The sequence below is a fragment of the Camponotus vicinus genome, unplaced genomic scaffold (genome assembly GCF_025532165.1).
Source record: "Camponotus vicinus isolate PSW18456_S1 unplaced genomic scaffold, iyCamVici1.0 SCAF_10, whole genome shotgun sequence".
Taxonomy (NCBI): Eukaryota; Metazoa; Arthropoda; class Insecta; order Hymenoptera; family Formicidae; genus Camponotus; species Camponotus vicinus.
Window position 1 is genome coordinate 1,398,198 of NW_028141946.1, and position 21,105 is coordinate 1,419,302.

The 21,105-nt window shown below is 38.8% G+C and overlaps 2 protein-coding genes across 3 annotated transcripts in view; both read left to right on the forward strand.

Annotated features, from left to right (window-relative positions):
- Ubx (ultrabithorax) overlaps positions 1-19,102 on the forward strand; it is a 179,055-nt gene extending 159,953 nt beyond the window's left edge. Inside the window, exons 8-9 of the mRNA XM_083079439.1 lie at positions 15,635-15,702; positions 18,707-19,102. The gene's annotated coding sequence lies outside the window, so the exon portion shown is untranslated. The remainder of the gene's footprint in view (positions 1-15,634; positions 15,703-18,706) is intronic.
- The window catches only part of Antp (homeotic protein antennapedia), a 185,369-nt gene that overhangs the window by 26,897 nt on the left and 137,367 nt on the right, over positions 1-21,105 (forward strand). The window contains exon 1 of one of the 2 annotated variants that reach the window (XM_083079448.1): positions 14,735-15,212. The exons of the other annotated variant lie outside the window; for it this stretch is intronic. The gene's annotated coding sequence lies outside the window, so the exon portion shown is untranslated. Of the gene's footprint in view, positions 1-14,734; positions 15,213-21,105 lie in introns of those variants that run through there. 2 annotated transcript variants of the gene reach the window in all.

A 21,105-nucleotide genomic window follows, 5' to 3' on the forward strand; every position in this document is an offset into this window, starting at 1 on the left:
TTGACATTTTAATCAAAAAGAAACGCGTCTATATTTTGAGATCCAAACTCGTTCTTCTCGCGCGATGGCCTCGGCGAGTTATAGTATCGGTATCTAAATCGAAGGGACGCTAGATCAGTAGCTTTCAGATACACAAGAGGGAGGTGTTTGTCAGAGCGAAGATGGAGGGAAAAGACTGCGATTGCAGATAAGAGTAGAAAAAATAGCTAGAACGACCGAGAGATAGAAATAGTAAAGGCACTCTTTTATGTTGGGATGAGGAGGGAAAAAGATAGAGGAGAAAGAAGTGGAAGACGTAGAGAAGCTTATATCACCGCAGACGCCGGGCTGCAATTCGACCTCTATATTTAATTTCACTACTTTGGGGAGTCTGTGGATGGAATAGGTAGCGGGAACGAGAAAAGAAGAGAAGAGAGGAGGAATCGTCGTTTAATCTAACCGCGCGATCCTATCTTCCTGAAATTTATCATTCGATAAATTGCATCCCTCGCGTAATACATCGAGAACTTCCTAACCGTTGTCCCGTCAATATCTCAGAAGTTCCGTTTATTATCAGCCGTATACAATGCCTCTCATAAATAAAATACAAAAAAATTTTCGTCATTTGCGAAATATAACAGTTTTCATGAATAATATAATTCGAAAGAAAGAAATTTTAGAGATTTTTTGTAAACATATTAAATAATCTATATTTTTGTGTTTCTCATATTTAAAATTTTTAAACGAAAAAAGGAAATTAATTAAATTTCTACAAATACAACTCCTTTACGAAATATATAAATATTCCGCATATATTATAAATTTGATGCCTTACGTCATTATTCCTCATCGATTAAAATAAATGTGAAATTGGATATGCAAACTCGATGTTTTGCATCTTGAACTGTTGGCTTCAACACCCGAGAAATATGTAATCGCATGATACTTTGAAGATCGCACGCTGTTTTGTGGACGGGCAACAGGGTAATTGCTGGTTTATGAATCGTATTCTACCCTCTTCGCGCCGCTTCTATATGGCAGCTACAGTTATTTCCGTGTAATTCTCATACCCTGCTTTGCTCTTAACTTAATGTTGTTTCCCTCACTCCATTAAAAGCCACGCCACTCGGCTCGTTTCACTTCCCACACTGCGGTTGTGGCCTTGCGGTCGCACTTCACTGTACCCTCCTCACTCTTTCGAGTGTACAGACAGTCGCGTTCCATTACCCCCTTGGCCAACCAATTCTTACTTGATGTTCGCTATATTGTTAAAGAATTGACAATCAATTGTATTTTCTTGTACCTGAAAGCTCATCTTAATCCTGAGTGAGATAAAGAAAATTTTTAATTATATTAACACAATTTATAAAATAGAAGAATAGAATTTACATGTAAAGTGAAATCTTCAAAATTCTCTCAAAAATATAGTAATCTTATCATTGAATAAATTATAATCTAAGAATTATACGTTGCCTTAAAAGCTATAGAAGAGAAAAAAAATTTGTCTACGTGAATTGACTAATCGATTCGTTCATTCATTCGTTCGTTCATTCGTTATCAAATGCATCATCAAGCTAAGATCGGTTATCAATCGCTTTGTGAAATCGCACGTTTCAATCACTCAGCACGTTTCACGAATTTCCCAACCTGTCGACGTGAAACTGGGAGGCAATCCGAACTCTCCCAGATCTAGTTTAGAAGTGATGACAGTTATGGATTTCGCCATCGTAGCAGCGTGCCAACCGATGATGTCGTTTGTCATCCCCTCTTTGCCGCACGGACTCCCCCACGAACGTTAGTGACAGCAGCCCTCAAAAGCGAATCGCTGATGTAAACGTGGATAAAGATGGAAAGCAATTCAATTATTCATTATACGATGTTTAATATGCAATCTATATAGTTTATTTTTATTAATATGCTTCGTGAAGTTTTAATTATAATTCTGATACAATATCATGAATTAAAGCAAAGATTATAAAGAATATTTTAATTCAAAAATATTTAATAGTTTAAGAAACCTATAAATTGTTAATTAATTAATTATTAATTTATTACTGTGTCATTATATGCTTTTTTTATTGCAAATATTTAGATTTCTACCAGCATCGAGATTAATTAAATGACAAAATATGTATTATTATTATAATATATATTTTTATATTTGTCGCTTAGTCGATTAGTGTCAAGAATTTTCTACAAATTTGACCTGTATGAATCATGTTAAATATTCGGTATCTATTCATGTCTTGAATTTTCAACCGATTAAGTATTCATCCACGAGTCAAGCCTTTGAATTAATGTTCTGTAACACTTTATAAGAAATCCTTTCATAAACTGTCGCATACATTTACATTCGTCTGACTGAAAAAAACCCCATACGTTACGTCAGTGTGTGGAGAAAACAGCGCTAGCATACAAACGCTATTAATTTTCCAAAAGAAATCCGCTGGTCCGTGAAAAAGTTCTAACTAAAAAAAAGAATAAAAAAGGAGATTATGCTACACATCGTACGCATACCTTTGAACCATAGGGTCGCACCCCAGGGGCTATTGTTGCGTAGGCTCTATAGTAGTGTAGATAGCTATCATGCAACCGTAATCTGAAAGGCGGGTTAGTTGAAAAACCCATCGGTAAAATGCAATATTATGTGGATACGTAGCATACGGCAAGAGCTACAAATTTTTGTAATAGAGCTTCCATTCTATCCTTTATCAGCGAGTGTCCCGAGCAAAATTATAAGTATACAAATAATAAATTAACGTTATATTTGACAACTAAAAAATATACGGACACAATGGATTTTTGTAACGGCTCCGAAATAAAATGCTCGCGAATAGTTTCCGAACGAGCGCATGAAAAAAGATTCAAGAGACGCCGCACATAAATAAATGCAGGAATGTTGCACTTCAAGTTTCACGCATTGCATCGCGGTGCGAAATGCAGCTATGCCAGGAAAATGTAGACAAGAATTTACGATTGCGCGTGTACGGTCGTCGTTTCATGGTTTAAGCGTAAACTTTGGTCAGAAGTTACAATTTCCTGAGTAAGGGATAATCACTTGCGCAAACGGGGCGTTTTACCGTTTTAAAAAGGATTTATTTACAACATCTCCATCTCGTCTATTTTCGTGCTTATAATTATTAATATAAATTATAAATTATTACTAATACACAAATTATAAATATAAAAGTATAAATTATATATAATATAGATATAAATATATAAAATATATACATTATAATATAAATATAAATTATACATTATATAGATGGATAAATTATAGATATAGAGATGATGTAAATATAATATAAAAATCTATTGTGTTGGCATAAATATTTACGGTACTCGCCAAATTCATTTCAAAAATATTACTCCAAATCTTTTTAGCAGTAAACCGAAATTGCGGATGACGCAAACCATGGGACTCGACATGCCTAATTAAGACTTTCGTCGTTTAAACTTCGTAATTAGACGGGGAGCGATAGTAAAACGAGCAAGAGGGGCGCGCACCCATCGATGACACGTTGAAGTAGGAAGCCTTCCAAAGCCGCTCTTCACAAGCCCCACCTCGCAATCTCCCCATCCCTCTGCTCTAGCCCGTCCCCCTTTTACCCCCGGCACAAAATCCTATCGTACCGCAGGCAGGGTAAACCAGATCCCTAGGAATACTCGGTCCACCATAGTAAATCAGGCAGTCGCAGGCGGTCCTTCTGATCTATCCGTAGATCCGTAGGTGCTGCAGAGACGCATCAAAGTTAGCCCGTCCCACTCTCTCCATCTTGAAAGTAGTGAAATAACTCCTCTAAGTAACTCTATCTACCTCGTAGAATCGCTTATGGCTCATAAACGCCTCGTAACTTAACGCGGTGGCACGCGCCCCTCGAGAAATACTGCCGTACAGTTTCCGTCCATGGTGCTCCAGAAGAGACGACTCGGTCTTCAAGTGGCGCGAAAGTGAATTACTCTGATTGATGACGACTCTCTCTTTCCCCCTGTCTCCCTTTCTCCCGCTCTCGTTCTCACTCCGCGGACGTTTTAAGCTAGTTATACGCTACCATGGAGGGACTCGGTGTCAGATGGAAAAACTGCAGGTAAATTTAACAACGTTTATCTTTATTCTCTTTTTGTAAATTGTTACCGCGACGAGTAATGCTATTATGCCGACAATAACGCGAATTATTTATTATTGGCATATTGTATTCCGCGAATTAAGTTTTCAGCAACGGCAGGTTTGCGAGAATGCATATCTCGTGGATAAACATATGCGAGTCTAAAAACGTTAGTAATTAGTTTCGTCGATAATAAGCCAAAGTTAAATCGGATAATAATATCAGTAAACAGTCGTAAAAGCAGCCGTAAACGGTAAATATCAGGAAACCTATACATATACCGTTTGCAAAACCGGTTTCAAGTCAACTGCCACTGGCGCGCAGAGATCTTCCGGTGGTAAATGTTCGGCTTAAAAACGGCGATGTGACGTAAGCGAAAAATATCGATTTCCTAAACGATCGAACGGCGAGTCGCGAGTCGGGATTCCGATGCGAAACGGGACGCGCTTCCAAAGCATAATTCACAAAGTCAATTTACAACGGATTAATTAAAAACATTGATAATACCCCGACTTTAATTAATCACGCCCGGAACGAACGGCGGTATAACGAAGGACGTCGAAATTAATTAAAATTAATGAAGCATAAACGGAAGTAGCGATAACATGACGAATCGGCGGCCCCGTCGGCGTAGCGTCGCGTGCGTAAACACACGCGCGTAAGCACGTACGCACGCACACGGGGAGAGAGCGTTATCCAAAACTAAATCTTCCGCTATTGACAAAACACTATGGCGTCTCTCGTCTGGCGCGCAGGAGGCGTGCGACGCGTGCTAAACAAACGTCCAATTTTCGCGCCGCGCAACCCGTCGGCTGCAATTTAAACTAAAACGAAAATGCATTATCCTCCCCGGTCCCGGCGGCGCTCCGCTGCCGGCCCGGGGGTTACATCGACGAAAATAGCGAAATTCGCTGCGCGAAGCTGCAGCCGCGTATTCACGCATACCGGGATACGCGGGATCGCGGATGTACACGCGATAGGGAGGACGATACGCGCGTCCTGAGTTTACATCGTTGATGTATGTTCTCGACGGCGATCGATCTCTCTCACACGAACTGCTAATTGTGCGGCGTCATAATTCTCCGCGTGTGTCTCATCCCCTGTCTGTGCTTCGCCTCCCACCCCCCCACATCCCCCTGGCCGCGCTCCCCCAACGCCACCCCCGACGCCCGTCGTCGACGCCGCGCGCGCGCCAGCGAGCTCGTTTCCCGTGCTCTGTACAAGCGCGTTAGAAATACGCGCTTGTGCACGTTCGCCGGCAGTGACGGATGCGCCCGGAGTTTAATCTCCCACCCCTCTCTCGAGATGATGTCTCCAACTTTTCCATCGGCAATTTTTCTCCGCCGACGGGTCTTAATTTCAGATTTATGCAGATTTAAACGCCACCCCGTGTTTTCGTTCGATATCCTCCGCCATCGATCGCGAAAAGAAAATCGATGATGCGTTAAATTAGAGTCAATAAAGTCAGCTGTTATATCGATTGGCGTAGTAAGTGATGTTGTTGCTTTTATAGTTAAATTATGATTTTTGATAATTTGCAAAAATCATTATTCCCGACAATTCGCTTTAAACAGTGTTAAATGGGATAGAATGTATCGTTAGCTCCGTACGATTGAGTCGACTACCTTGTTCGCGTGTGAAGAGAGCGCCGATGACGAAGGGTGTGCGAAAGCACGTGGGTACATTATAGCGACGTTGTTTACGATGGCCCGCTAGTCTTTCGGACCATTGCCGATTAGCGGCCAGTCCATTTCACTTCATCATGTACGAGCCAGCAGCGGAATCACCGTTGCGCGATACGAACGGATGTTTCGTGAATTGCGGCTGTTTAATTGCTCGTCGGTCTATCGAACTTGCGCAGATTTACTCGTTAATAAATATTTATGTAGGGGCGAATCGCGTAGTTTTTACTCGTCGCGTTGATGTTTATCTCTCGCATGATTCTTTATTATATAAAAATCTGCGCGTGATATTCCCGCTTTGTACGATGCTGGGAAGAGCGGTACGAGTGTAAGGAGCTAGACGGCGCGCCCCTTAAAAAGGAGTATAGAGAGAATTGCTGTAGTAACGCTAATGTCACCCCAACGTTGAGATAAGAAGCTCAGGCAACCTCCCACTCTCCACCCTTCTGCTTTTCTTCCGCCCCACGCTGAGGCACGCTGGGGTGAGTTATGAGGCCGATTTTTATTATTCGCGTACCTCCGCCATCCTCTCCTTCTTCACCGTCGTACAGCCACCCAGCTCGCTTTTTCCTATCTGCGAGTGCTCATAAGCGCCGGCTGCGCAACCGGCGGAAACTTTCTCGGCGACAAGGAAGGGGTGGGGCCGGGCATCACAGCGAAGTTGCGTTATAAGAAAGACGCGCGAAAAATCGAAAGAAAAATGCAATTTCTTTTTGCACCTGGCAGATCGTAGCTGGCGATAAATCGTCCCTTTGCTGGAGCAAGAGCGTAGATAAAAAAATTTATTTTGGAGATTAAAAATTTTTTCACGCAGAAAATTATTGTATTATTTTGATAGACTTTTGTTCGATTAAAACTACCATTTGATTATTTCAGATGCATTATTTGTTTTTTAATTTTTTTTAAATCTTGTTGGAAACTTATTGGAAGCAACACAGAAAAAAATCGCGTTTAAAAAAATTTATTTTGAAAATCTATAATTTTTTTTCACGCAAAGAAGCATTGTATTATTTTGATAAATTTTTATCCGATTAAAAAATAGTTTGATTATTCCAGATACGTCTCGTTCCTCGCCCAATTTTTACGAAAGCGCGGTTGAAACTTATTGGAAGCAACACAGGAAGCTTAATAATCGCGTATTTGTACCTGCGGTTAATTTCTATGATCCGCTTATGCATGTAAAATGTTCGATATAATTCTGCGATGAATCATCAGATTACATCTACGCGGGGCTATGTACATCGATAATGGAAGCGTCCGCAGCAACGTAGCCTGCGGACGTTTCTTTCATCTAGATTCGTTTCTTGTTCGCCGTCATTAGGAAAGGACTTGATCGTAAATTAAGATACTCCTTGATTGCTTCATATAAAGATTACAGCATGCGTCTGTAAACTAATGCATATATAAAGATCGAATGCAAATTAATTGAAAATTTATGCGATTAGAAAAATGGCAGAAAAACATAATTGTGTTGTTTTGACAGAACTGATCTTTTAAATAATATATATTACAGAAATAAAGTCTCGCATTCGTTTTCCAATCGCTGTAAAATTATCGAAGTCATTTGAAAATGTCAGAAATTTGCTGGAATTTTGTGGAATTTGATCACTTTTAAATCGCCATACAATGTTATAAGTGTACAGTGAATTAATATAAATGATTAAATTTTCTCGTATATATCTGTCGCCAGCACAGAAAAGAACTGCGAAGAATATCGATGGTCTTCCACGGAGGGACGGGCGGAGTGAATCCTTGGGTTTTCGTAGCCCGACGGACCGCATTCTTCCTGGTGACTTTAGGCATTGTTCCTCCCGGAGATCTCTCCCTGTATACAGTCTCTCCTTTCCCTTCTCCAGTCCCCCTTAGATCCCGCGTCATCCTACCTCTTGGCGTCCGCCTAACCGGGGACCGCTTATAACAAGCTGGACGTCGGGGTTTTTGCCTCGACGCCTTTTTTTTTTCTTCTTGGCCTTTTTTTTCGCCCGGTATCTCTTCGGTACAAACAAAAAGCGTCACCCGCCGATTTATAGCCTCGCAGATGACCGACTGTTGTTCACATTTACTTATGACTGCGTACTTGCCCGACCTTGGAGGGACCAATGGCCACTTTCGAAGTTGATTTAGGTTCGTGCAATTTCAAATTCACACAGTATTGTTTATATAAATTTCGATATTGTTAAATATTGATGAATTATTATTATTGAGATAAATAATAAATTATAAATAAAATTTAAATTTAAAAAATAGATTTTTTGATAGGAAGAATGACATACATGCACGCGTAGTCTTTTATACTCGAAAACTTTATATCGAATAGTCAAAGAAGAATGTTGTCAAGTAACGGTGTTTTTTTTCTTTTATTTCTGCGTCTTTTGTTTTCTTATACATATACAAGCGAGAAAATCGGACTTGAATTGATGGTGTTACAGTTTAGGTTGTGGTCTGCTTCCGTTTTAAACCGCATTGAGGAAAGATTACTGACAAAAAGAACAATATTCTCGAAACTTTTTTACCGTCTTCTAATTCTAGAGCATATACGTCCTTCAACAACGGCACATGGAAACTTTTTTTTAAATTACGTATGTATCCCGCAATTCCGCCTTTTACATCCGCATAATAAAACTGTCTGAACTGCTGTTCTTCTCACTTCTTGCGTCCATCTTAACGTTTTCAAAAGAAGTTCCATTCTACTGACTTAAAAAACAACCGGTTGTATATACGTAAAAGTATTTTCTATGCTTGAAAATATTTTTACTCTTTTTCAATATTAAAAAATCCCTCCAGTTATGCCACAGTTTAAATTTTCTAATCGCAAAATATAATAAAAGAAGGATGTAAAAGATCACTTTTATATGTTTCAAAGGAGGGGAAGAGGGTGCGACTCCCTCTTTTATTCATTTATGTAAATCTTTTAAAATATCATTTTTTTTCGCATGCCTGAACGCACGTAATGATTCAGAAAATCTTTTCATGCAAAATATGGAATATTTTTCTCTCCTTTAATAACAAATTGAAACGGATTTGTTTGGCATAATGGTACAGTTTCCTCTTCGCGCGTGAAAGCATGTTTGATGCAAGTTTTTATAACAGTCGTTCAAGCGTGCACACGGTACTTACAATTAGTCGCAAAAGTTCGTGTTCCGCCTAATAATGGATTTGCTCACGAAGAACAAATTAGCGGAACGATATATCTTCCTGGCGCCCCCTGCGAATGCGTGTGTTCTTACACGATTACTCGATATTTAATACGCTTGCACATACACGCTATAGGGGGGCCTGCTCGTGATTTCCATGTGTACGAAAAAAAGTACAAGAGAGCGTTTTAATTACGCTCGAGTCATACAGTATACATGTATTCTGCGGAATTCTTATCTCTTAACAAATATGGCAGAATTTGTTAACTCGGCAACTTTGAATCAACCGTAATTTTCTCTCATTCCCTTCTCTCTTTCTTTCTGTATTTTCTTTACATTCAAATAAATCGCTTAAACATAAATAAAATATATTTGTGTAATATAATCTCAAAATATATTTAATAAATTAGAATATAATTTTTTTATTTAGAATATTAATTTTCAAATATTTTGAATTGTTCAACTTGCAGAATCATCATTATTTTAAAAATCTGAAAAAAGAGAAAGAATCTTATGATGTCTTTCTTATATTTTAATTATATTTCCACATGAATGCATAATTTTAATTTAATTACTAAAATCATCATTATTTTAATTTTATTAATTTAAATATAAAAATATTCCTTTGTTGTCAGAAATAGAAACGTAAAACTGTTCTTATAAATTCCGAAAGAACCTTTGGAGCCGATAATTTGACGCGAGTATAGGCGCTGGCGCGTTCACCGATCGCGGATAATCAGATCAACGACAACGACGAGAAAATTATAACGTGCGTAAGAGAGTGGAAGAGCGAGACAAACGGCGTGTACGGTCGAGAGGAGCGTGAGCAACGTGCACGCGCCCGCGGATTAAAGAGTTATTTGATTCTCGGAGGCGGCCATAATTCTCCGGGGCTATTCCCGTCCCCGCGCGCGCGCTCGTTCGCCCACCGGAATATTTTAACATGAGGGGTGGGTGGCAGCCCGGCTGATTCTGTGCCTGGATGAGTTTAGGTTGGGACACGAGACACATGTACCGCGACGCACACACGCGCGCACACACGCGCACGCATGTGGAATAGAATGTAGGAGGGTTGGTGGATGAGAGAGTAGTTGCGGGTCCGCCGCAACTCCACGCAGCTGACAGCTGTTTCCTCGGTGGGCCGACCAGGCCGGTAGGGAGGATTCAGCCTAGTCGCGCCCCTTCTATAATGGCTCCCTTTTCTTCCTTCCCCTACCTACAACAGTATGGCTGGCGCGACCGTTTCTCTTTCTCTTTCTCCCTCTGTCTCTCTTTCTCTTTAGATCCGGTTACGTCACATTCGCTCCGTCGTCCGCTCCTCTTCTATACCGCTGATGACGTCAACCCCGTGACGTAGGGAAGCGTGGCGTCATCGCTGGGATAGAGCAATCGTTTCATAGAACGTCGGCTCCTAGAGGCACGTTGATCGTGACACGAGACCATTACTCTGCGATGCGATTTGCATGTTTTCTACGGAACACAGGATATGAATTAATAGGCTTGATGTATCAATGAGAGCTTTGCGCTAGACGATAATTAAAATAGATGATAAAACAGTACGATGTAATCTTAGTAAAGTGCCACTTGATTTATGGGAGGAAACTGTCAGCGTGCGATAATTATTACAAAATCTCAAAATAGTTTTACATATGATTGTCTTTTCTTAAATATATTTATTCCTCGATATTAAAAAAGATGAAATATTATTTAATTTATGCAAATCGATGATAATAAAAAAATATTACTAAATATTGACAAAAATAAAATTTGCTTTTTCAAGTGAATAAGAGATTTTAAAAAGTATAAAAAGATTTGCCGCTTGTTAGATACCCCCGATAGGAATTAACCCAGTAGCCTTGGCCATCATCAAGGTCGACCGTATGTGTGTCGATGTCCTTCGGATCCGATTGCGTATGAGAACGGAAAGGGAAAGGATCGGGGGAAAAGGGGGAGATAGAATGACGACTCAGATAACACAGCGAACATTCTTTCACCACGTGCGCGAACGGTGGCAGCATCGTCAACGCGATAGGCAGCAATCGTAAAACAAGCGTTTTACGAGGCGCGACCGCGGTAGGGGAAGCGCGCTGAACGTTGAGTGGGGCTCTCACGGTTTACGAGCGCATAACAGACGCGTTTATGGGCGCGATCACATAGCCCGTGCATACCTACGGCTATATAACCGGGTCCCATAACCTAGTACGGAGTAAACAAATCGTAAAGCTCGGTTTCGGATTTACTGACCTACCGCAATACACGGAAAGCGATACGGAGAGCCAGCCAGCCAGCCAGCCGGCAGTGATAACCAGCCACCTCCCCTCTTCGGTTCTCCGCCTGAGTAAGAGGGGAACTGTCATGCTGGACGGCATGCGATCGAGATATCGCAACAAGCATGCGCGCGAAAGGGTTACGAGCCCGTAATTGTGACAAATGAAGTAGATAATAGCTCGAGATAAACTCTATTAGGACATTGACTGGGAAGACGGATTTGGTTTGGCTCGTGCCTTCCGTCAATGAGCACGCTCTTAATGATTTTACGCTTCGACACGATTTACGAGCAACATCGTACGTCATCTTTCGCGTCATGTATTATGCTCGCTAACAGGACAGCGGCTTTTTATTCGAAAAGGAATTTTGGTAAATAAAATTTGAAAAAAGTAAATCTCGTGTAATAAAGATTGCAAATTAGATTACCTCTCTCTACCAATTTTACGTGACGTTCTTGTGATCAATCGACCATGATATGCGCGCGCACACGTACAGTCGATGTCATATATAAAGGTATTTTCCGGTCGCATATATGTAGATATTTGTGTATCTGATACTTGAAAATTCCATAATAATTTTCTATTATTTTATTTAATAAGTCAAAAATAAATAGCTCTTGTTGTTTACCTATATTTTTTATTTTTTAAATCTTTAGCACGTGTCGCACATTTGCAGCTGTCAGTTTGCCGGACGTAGCTCTATGATATATAAAGTAACGACATACGAAGTATGCGAATCGGAAATATTTAACTTGAGACGTGCAGGTACAACATAGGACGCTGAATGTATAATGTCATATTTTATATCTCGCTCTCACAGACGTTGACAGAGATATCGATGCTGTTTTATGATTCTTTAAATAACTAACAATTTACATATTTAATCTTCAATTTATACAACGTTTTTATCTCTTGCTCTCATATGATTCTCGCAAGCACAAGAATTAAGAATTTTAATGTATTATGTAAGAAACATAACATTAAGACGGTGGATCATTGTCTGTAATTTTGGCTAACACATCCGGAAGATGAAATAATAAAAATGTTTTATTACATTGTTATAAACAGGAAAAAGAAGCATGTCGTAACCTATTGTTAAAAATAATTATTTCTCAACATCTAGACTCTATCATAGGTTTATTCCTAATGAATCTCGAATATAATATGAATGTTTTGAGCATTGTAACATTGTATTGCGTTAAAAGAAATTTCAACTTCGCGAAGCGGAAACACGGCCGAAGCTCTTGCGTAGCCGTACAGAGCCGCGGAGGTGATTTATTCGAGTTAATTCCAATTCCATTGGAGCCGCGGGGGCAGTCGGGGGAAAGGAGCAGAGAGGAGGCAGCCTGCCGGGGGTGGAGGGTGGATATTCTTATGCAATTTGCCAGAAAGGTTCAAGAACCCGGGAGATCCCGCAATTTATCTTGCCTTATGTTACGCCGAGCCAAGGCAACGGAAGATAGATAGCGTCACTGCTTCCAACCCCCTCCTGCGCCCCGCACCGCACCACCACGGGTCAACCACCCAAACCCCGTACAGACCCCTGCGACCCTTCCCCCAGCCAATGAGGGACGACCGCGGTGGCCATCTTGGATGGAGAGTTATTGAACGAAAAAGATGAGTAAGAAACTTGTTATGGGGGTGCGTTCTCTCCGCGCCGTTGGGACTTGGACGAAAGAAGGCGGTGGAAGGGGGCAGACGGAGCTCGGAAGCTGCGGAGGGGTAGCTACAAGGGATTGTTGGCGCTATATTGATCAATTGCTTTACCGTGCTTCGCGCTACTTTCGTGATATAAAGTACAATACCCTTGGAGAGAGGCGCGATACCCGCTGCGAGACCGAGTGAGACTAATTATATAACGATTATGCTTCCTACAACACTCTGATTTCTCGTTTTTATCGTTGAAGAATAACGTCATGATTCTGTCTCTTATGATTGAACGTAATGACATTAATTATATCATTTTCAGCATATTACGTGTAACATCCTTAGCAACATTTTAAAATCTACAAGACTTTCGACACTTTTTTTCTATATTGATTGCATTAAAATTATAAATTATAATGACAATTATAATTATATAATATATATTATATATAATATATATTATATAAATATAATTAAAAATAATTTATATATTATATATAATATATAATATATATATTATATTGAATTTAAAGTAGATTTATATAACAGGAGTCATACACACTTTTTACAGAGCCATTTTTCTTTTCATGTATTATAAATTTTAAACATTTTTTTCACTTATCTACAGTTGCATAATTGCACGTTTTATTATCGTGGATCATGTTATGTTTTTCTTTGTTGATCAAGAGTTCTTTTTATTCAGAAATTTTTATCGGTGCTCGCGATCGTGGAAACAATACGTCAATCGGTGTGCAGGAAAGAGCTGTAGGGTATGGGTGGTCTGATGGCTGCATTTCATGAATGCCTCACGCGTTCTCATTTTATGGGCACGTGCGCGCGAGGTGTCGCGTAACTAAGTTTCACCTTGAGATTTCAACAAATCGCCTAAGCAGATTGACTAGCCGGGAGGTAGCATTACTTCACGCATGCACGGCACCCGATCGTGAATCGATTCGACAATGCGACAATTGAATTGATGTGATACGCATCTACAAATAACGAGTGCACGTATACTTACATATAAATGCAAGCGTTTAATATTTATAAACTACTATAAATTATAAGTTTATTTTTTCACAAAATCGCACACATACATGCCACAATTTTCATATATTATTACACGTAAATAATATTCCATTTTAAATAATCCATGTAAATATTGTCAGCTCTATCATATGATTTATTATTCACCCTTATATATTAACTCTTATATTCCAAACATTTTAGATGAAAATTTTTAAAGGTAAAGATTATTATACCTGAAATGAAGACGAGTAGAGAAATCTAACAAAAATTCGGTATATAATTTACATGATAATATGTGTGTGTGTGTGTGATTTATTTTACGATCCTATAGCATTTTCCTCTTTTGCCGACTTATCGGGTTTTCGATCATGCGGTTTTTTACGTCAACAATGTTCGCGAGTCTGTCTCGAGATGGCGTTGTTGGTGCCAAACACGCGGCGCGCCATCTACGAGCTCGCGCTCAAAACTTCTCGCAGACCACGTGCGACGTGCCCACCAGGCGGCGTAGCGCGCTTGTCAATGTCCGAGAGGGGGGTTAGTTTCTCACTGCCGTACGAGAACGGTGGGGGTATGTACCCATGCCGTGCCCGCAACAGCGCAGAATCCCATCGATCATTCGTGCCGCTTCTCCATGTTTCACGCCGCCGTGTATTGCGCGACGTAGAGCGAGAGAGAGAGATAGAGGAGTCGGCCACCGTCACCCCCTTTTCACTCCGCGCAACCACCGCTTTGCCTCTGACACGTCCACCCATCTCACCCCACCCCGCGCAAATTCCCCCTTCCTGTACGATGTGCCGAGTCCGTGACGGTTCGGCGGGCAATGCCGGCCGACCATCACGAGGCCTTACCTTCTCTATTATATTTATGTGGTAGCTTGCGGCCGGGAAGGTTTATGCGGTGTCTCCACTCTGTCTCGCGCCGCTCCTTTTTTTCTTCTTCGCTTCTCTCTGCCTCTCTTCTACACACATACATTTCCCTTCTAAAATTATTCTGCCAGACGCGTCGAACTGGATTACGTCACAAATTCGTCCACGATTATCGATAAAATCGTATCCCAAGGAGCGCCGCGTCAAAAATTTCGAATTAGTGAGCTAAGTGACTAAGAGGAATCGAGATTTCGATGGTGTCCAACTGTGCTCGTCGTCCATCTATTCTATGGGTATTTGTATAGCAAAGTGTTGGATGAATGACACCACGTGCCGGGTGAGACCAATAAGTGCGCGCGCGATTATCGAGTATCAGCCAATGAGAATAAAGATGCTGGAGTAAAGATGCTGGACCGTATTCTCCGGACACCGACGTCATCGTTGTGGCAGAAACGTGACCTTGTTGCGCGTGCGTTTGGATGGACACGTTTCGAATTGGCCGGTAAATGATTTTCACGATGACATTGTCCACTGAACTTCCCCTCCTCGATCGTGCGTTATCGTATTTTCTGTCGTATTAATTATCGGTCGCATAGATATTTCGTTTCGAAATTGTTAACGTCTAATGCAACGAAATTTAAAATGCATAATCAAAGAAATTACATAATAAATTTATTAAATTACAAACAAATCCTATATACGTCGGTTTTATTACGATTTGTTTAAAATTGTGTTGTAAAATAATCATAAACATATTTCTTATACATATATGCATAAGGATTCTGACATAATAAGCTATGAATAGTAGCTAGTTATAATGTAAATGTATCATAAAATTGAGCAATATATCGCATCTATTAACATGACATATATACATGTATATGTGTATAATCTATATCTAACGCATGTAATTTATTGTTTCAGGTAAGTGACGTATTCAACGCCTCAAACCTTGCGAAGCATGCCTGTGGATCTACCATGCTTGATATAATGTAAGCGACTTATTTATTATAACATTGTTACGAACCTTTATTGCTTGCGCAAACGTGAAACAATAAAGATAGAATAATAATTCTATCTTCCATATGATAGGTTTATTACATAGCTTCCTGTCTTTTTAGTACACTATTGTGGAAATTCTATTATGTAGTAAATATATGACGAATATTATCAAATCAATATTTTGCCATGCCATAATGCACTAAAAGAGGGGGGAAATTCCACATAGGATTTACGAATAGGTATTAAAATCACCGGTAAAATAATCGATTAAATTTTTAATAGGTTGAATTGACATATTGGTCATTATATAATGAAAGTATCTCTATTTTTGTCCAAAGAATGAAGATATAACGATAATTTCAATATAAAAATTTTTATTTAAAAAGACGGCATCATTAATATACATTTATAGTTTTCGATATAAGAAGATGATATCTGGCATGTAATTTCGCTTGTCACATTTGACACTGTCAAAATCAGCTGTAAACTCGCCAGCGTGTGACAGAGTCAAACATAACGAGCAAAGTTACACGTTAAATGCCAAAATTTACTGATAAAAATTATTATTTGACAATTAGTGATATATATTTAAAATTACAAATACAATTTTTGGACTCTTTTTAATTTATAGTATCATTTTTAATTGACAGTATTTAGTTTTTTTTAATAAAATCTTTTTTTTTTATTTTTTACTGACTCTATCGCTTTCATTGGTGCACGCACGCGTTGTATTGCATTACATATATTATTATAATGATACGGGCTCCAGAGTATATTAATATCGTGATATATTAACACGATAAAGGTGTAAATACGTCTGAGGGGAAGACGCATTTATCAACGGACGCTGATGAAAGATGAAAAATAAGAAAGCAATAAGAATAAACGACGAACGAGAAAAAGAATGAAAAAAAGAAAACAAAAAGAGTAGAAGATAAAAAATGAGTATGAGAAAAGATTAGAAAAGAGCGCTGAGAAATCCTCGTCAACGACGAATCAGGATAGGCCCACACACCCGGCGGCTTGTAAAACACGCAGTGAGATTAAATGCTTCGTTAATATGATTAAAGTAAAAAGCTGCTTGAGTAACGAGCAACAGTGAATCATCCGAGTCCACCGAACCGGTGCATTGTACTGCACAATTCTACAGTTGGTGCCTTTTAACATATTTTATTTGACACATTTTGCTCTTTACAATAAAATTACTAATGGGAAAAGATGTATAATTATATCGTTTCAACTATTTTTGACATTAGTTGAAAGTAAATGAGATTTAAAAAAAAGTAGCACACTCACATAAAAAATATTGTTATATAAATTAATTTAAAATCCAAAGAGCACGCAATGATCCATCTACGAGATTTGTAAATGTTCTATCTAAAGATTCACCTCTTATGTTAATCGACTCCGTATGCCGGTAAGGCTTGAGAAGTCAGGCCAAATGGGGGAAAGGACAAGCCTTGTCTTTAGATGCAGGTGCCGGAATATTTTAACTTTTCAGAGTCGATATTCGCTGTTCACACAGTATGAAACTCGCAATGTCCGTACCATAAATTGATAGTATCGATAAAATCATCATTTTGCCATTTTAAAAAATAGCATTTTTACAAGTGTCCTTTTATGCATCTCTGTTTTTTATTTATTTATTTTTTTTTGTTAAATGCTGTGTTCGTCAAATTTTTTCACATACAATATTCGCAATAAAATTATAAATGTGTTTTTTTACATTTCCTAGTGTCCGCGTTATTAAAAATCTATATATATTTTTTACATATCAATATCAGCGAGTAATATAATTTGAATAGTATATAGATTAATCATTTATATCAAAGAGAATAATTATGGGAATAATTATTTTAATACATATCATTAAAATAATAATTTTTTAATATGTATCAAACATGAAAAAGAGAGAAATGCTCTCGTACATTTATAACAGAGACAATTCGTAATAATGATCGCGTTTATCGTTGAAATCATTGAAAAGTATTACGCGTAACATATCACTTCGTGCATATGATACACGTTACATCGTTGGTGTTTGGCGACATGCAAGGTGCCGTAGCTTGACGTAAAGTGCAAGCAGATGCGATCAGTGATTATGCACTTACAGCGTTACCGTATATAAACGGTGCCCGTATAAGCTCCGCGGTAGATATGCATACACCGCAGGTACATATAATGCGGTCCAAAGGACGAGGGTAATGCGTCTTCTCCACGTGACATTGGAGCCTACACTAATCGCGCGACAATCTTGTGCGGTGAGAAGAGAGGAATAAGAAGGAGGACAAGGAGAAGAAAATCGCACGTATATCGCCATGTGTGATGGGAGAAACGGTACTCGCGAGAGAAGAGGAGAATAAAAGAAACGAATGAAAGAGAAAGACCGTGTCGCAAACAAGGAAAGTGTGAAGAGGGACGCGGATGAGAGAAGATAAGAGTAAGAAGATTAAGAATGCGGAGAAGGACTTGTGTAATGTTTTGCGGATCTGCCTCCACGACAGCGAGAAGAGGAGGGACTCGGATAGATAGAAGCGAAGGAATACGGAAGCATCAGATATAAAGGAAAGAAAGAAGATGAATAAGGTCCCCCTTACGTATTTGCGCCATAATTTAAATGAGAAGAGAATCAGAAGTTAAAACACCGCGATAAAAATCGAACAAGAATGTTCAAATTGAAATTCTTCTTTGTCAGCGATAATTTATTTTTAGTTTATTCCGATTATTCTTATATAAGATTTCAAGAAATGAAGTCTGATTATTCCGAGTTGTCAATTTTTAATTTTTCATCGAATATTAATTGATTCATTTATAAAACTGCCGTCAAGATTATCAATCATCGGCTATATTACCATTCAATGAACCAATATCATTATTCAGATACGATACTATCTAATTTCTCTCGAAATTATAATGAGATCTTGGCAACGTCCGCAATTTGCAGCGGCGCTCCTTACCGTGAAGCAAACGCACAATTTATTTTTAATCTCATAGGATCAGGTCGGGTGTCAAGAGTCTAGCTGACGGCCATATTAGCGGCGATAAGAAATTGCGGAAACCGGCAGTTGCGATGGCGCTCTCTGTCGCATGAAACACACCGCGATACGCATCTATCGAACGGACCTATGCCGCTATGTCGACCGCACACAGCAAGCAAACCTGTAATTTATTCCTCGGCCGGCCGCGTACCACCCAACTCCAATATAATCATTATAATTATTGTCTCCCCTTCAAAATGGGGCTCGATAATAATCGTTTGTATTTGTTACGCGGCTCGCATTGGCTCTACCATATTCGTAGAACTTGGGGGGAATTTCTTCGAACTGTGTCGAGTCACTTTTCTCGTACATATAAGTCGACAACTTTGAATTGATGAAATTTCCACTTGCTACATATTTAATAAAGCATATTTGACAGAAAAATAAATATTCGAAATATTGAAATTGATTAATAATGCACATTGATAATTGTCATTATTCCTTTTCCGTTATACGTGTATCTCGTAATATCGAATGAAATTTAAAATTTTAGCTTATAAATCGATACTATCTTTATAATCTTTTTCAAAAATCGCGAAAATATGCATTTTAATTTTTACCGGAGAGATATAACGATTTATCACGAATTCCGATCAATCAATTCTCTTCATCGATCCTCGTTAATAATCTGCTATCTACGCTCCGGCACTCGTATCACATTCGTTCGTCCATTGTTGCAGACGCGGTATTATAAATTGCAGCGATCCGTTCACTGTGTTAATTTGTCCGCTTTTCAATTAGCGGCCGAACGAGTTCGGCGGCAGCGAATAAATCGAGTGTCGGCGACGGCGATCGCGGGGCCGTTCGTGACTTTCTAAATCCGCCACGTGTGTCGACCGCTGCCGGTTGAATTGTCGTCGCTGCACCACTCTCTGATCGTGTTTTAAATTACCGTCCTACGGATGAAACGAAATACACATTCTACGATATACGATTCTAGTTTTTTTCTTTTTTTTTTTTAATATCGTACGTATCTTCCTCTCGTAATGGAAATCTGCATTTTTTCAACACGAGAGTTTATACAATAATGTATATTTCACAATTAGAATCAAAATTGGTTTGCTCCATATGTCACTCTTTTTGAATTTATTTATTAAATAAATGTCTCTTAAAAAATTAAGCGAATTTATCTTTCAATAAAATAGAAATTCAATTTTAAATAAAGTAAATGTTTTTAAATAAATTTAAATGCCTCTCTCTTTGAATTTCTTTTTAAATAAAGAAAATAAAATCCTGAAAAAGCTCTTAAAATGTAGAATGCTATTTTCAAATTAGACAGAAAAAATTTATTTTTACATAAAGTAAATAAAATATTAAAAAAGCCGTTAAAATATAGAATGCTATTTTCAAATTCAAAAGTTGGAAACTACATTTGAAATGAGCAGTTTCCTCAATGTTTGATGGAGTTGGCCGTATGGACAAACACATCGTACAATTCCGAGAGGGGGATGTGTATAACCCGATGTAATATTCCGTCATACAAAAAGCAGTGCCGTGCCGAAGGCGAAGGTAACTTCGTGCCGGCCACCTGCAGGTAACCTGGGAGCGTCACGACGCCGCCGTCGCGACGAGTTACGACCACAAATCACGCGATTTGTAATTGCTACTATCAACTACACGATTTCACGTGGCGTTTTCTACCTGTACATGTGTGGATGAAAATCCATAAACATCGATTGTTCTGGCTTCTGGCAAGACGTAACGCGTCGAACACCTTGATAGGAAGTTAAATATAATTTGTTTCTACGAAGTTATTCGGACAATTTCTCTGTAATCTAAGAACCATGATCGAGAGAGAAATCTTGATACGTAAAAAAATTAATTCTGTGTCGATAAAAGCTAGGAACTTTGTGTAATTTTAATCCTTTCATGGAAGGTACACATTATTAGAAAATTATTGTTCTTATTAATTGTTAATTATTGTTCTCATTAATATTTTCTTTTATTTTCCCAGATTATTTTCCCATTCGGGCAAATTAAAATAAATATTTCTGGTTTAAAAAAAAAAAAAATTAAAAAAGGATAGCAGTCTCGATTTAAGTTACATTAAAATTTTTATTTTAGTAGATTGCAAAAAACAATTAAAGCAGAACGTGATCCGTGTAGCAAGGATATTAAAAATTAAATACGATTCCGTAATGGCGCCTTTCCTCCTCTATATCAAGCCAGTAAAAATCACTGATCACATATTTCGAGGTCTTTCATTATTCGACGACGACTACACACATGGGCGTTTCTAGTCCACATCATCATGTAGTATATCACGCACCGTGACAGAACGCGTTACCATTGTAACACGCTTGTTCCTGCGGCGATACATTACGTTACATCCACATCCCGGGTATTACTTCGGTT